Genomic DNA, 1,079 nt, shown 5'->3' on the forward strand with positions numbered 1-1,079 from the left:
GTCTGTAACACAGGAGGTCATGGTCGTGTCAGCAGTGCTTTGGGCAACTTAAACACATACATGATCCAAGACCTCACTGCCCAAAGGGTTTTCCAGCCTGGGCATCTCATGGAAGGGCTTGGGTCTGCCCATTGGGTTTGTTCTTATGGACTCAGTAGGAAGCAGGGAAGAATCAACATAGTCCCCCGAAACACCCTCCAAGACACAGCAATTGTGGTTTTTCCCTATAGATCTCTTAAGAGTCTACAGAAAAAATGAATAGCAAAAAAAAAAAACAAAACCCAAAAATAAAGAAACAGCACTTACCACCTTTAACACTGGGTTAATGCTGAGTCTAAAGTGTTCTGAACAGTGTGCACTTATCTGAGACACCTCTCTCTAAAATACTCTCAAAGGAATTAAACAATAAACCACATCAAGCACAGGAATTAATCCTGAGTAATGATGTCAGGTTTTACGTGTTGTTTTAATTAGCTGTTAACATAAGACAAATGTTTCACTAAGCTTGAATTATAAGCAAGGATGACAGACTGCAGTGATCACTCCTCAGTTTCTATTGCTGACTGTGTAATGGAACCACCTTGACCAATTCTTGGTCCAACCACCAATTCTTGCACCTTTTCATAAACTATTGTTGTTGCTATACACATTTTCAGAATCTAAGTAAAGGAAAATCAAGGAAACAAGGTTATTTCAGTCAACTCTGGAGTGCACGTGTCTCCTGCAAACTTCCACAGCCATTCTATAACTAGAGAAACCACAGTGAGGTAGTGCTTTTTCAGGTCTACTGTAAGCTCATCCATGATCCATTTATTGCCTAGTTCCTCATAACAGCTCCTTTTACCATATGCCAGTCCAGTCCTCAAACCAGAGATTGTTACACAAGAAGCACTTTCCAGTGTGAAGCTGCACCTTATGGCAGTGTTGGCAACATTGGTCAGGAGATCAGGCAGAGATCAACATTAGTTTTATTTACAGACTTGTGTAAAGGAAGATTATTAGCCATTCAGTTCTAATTGTAAATCATACTAAAAGAAACAAAAATAAAATCTATATAAAGACCGTGCTTTTCTTCTACT

The sequence above is a fragment of the Acanthisitta chloris genome, unplaced genomic scaffold (genome assembly GCF_000695815.1).
Source record: "Acanthisitta chloris isolate BGI_N310 unplaced genomic scaffold, ASM69581v1 scaffold16519, whole genome shotgun sequence".
Taxonomy (NCBI): Eukaryota; Metazoa; Chordata; class Aves; order Passeriformes; family Acanthisittidae; genus Acanthisitta; species Acanthisitta chloris.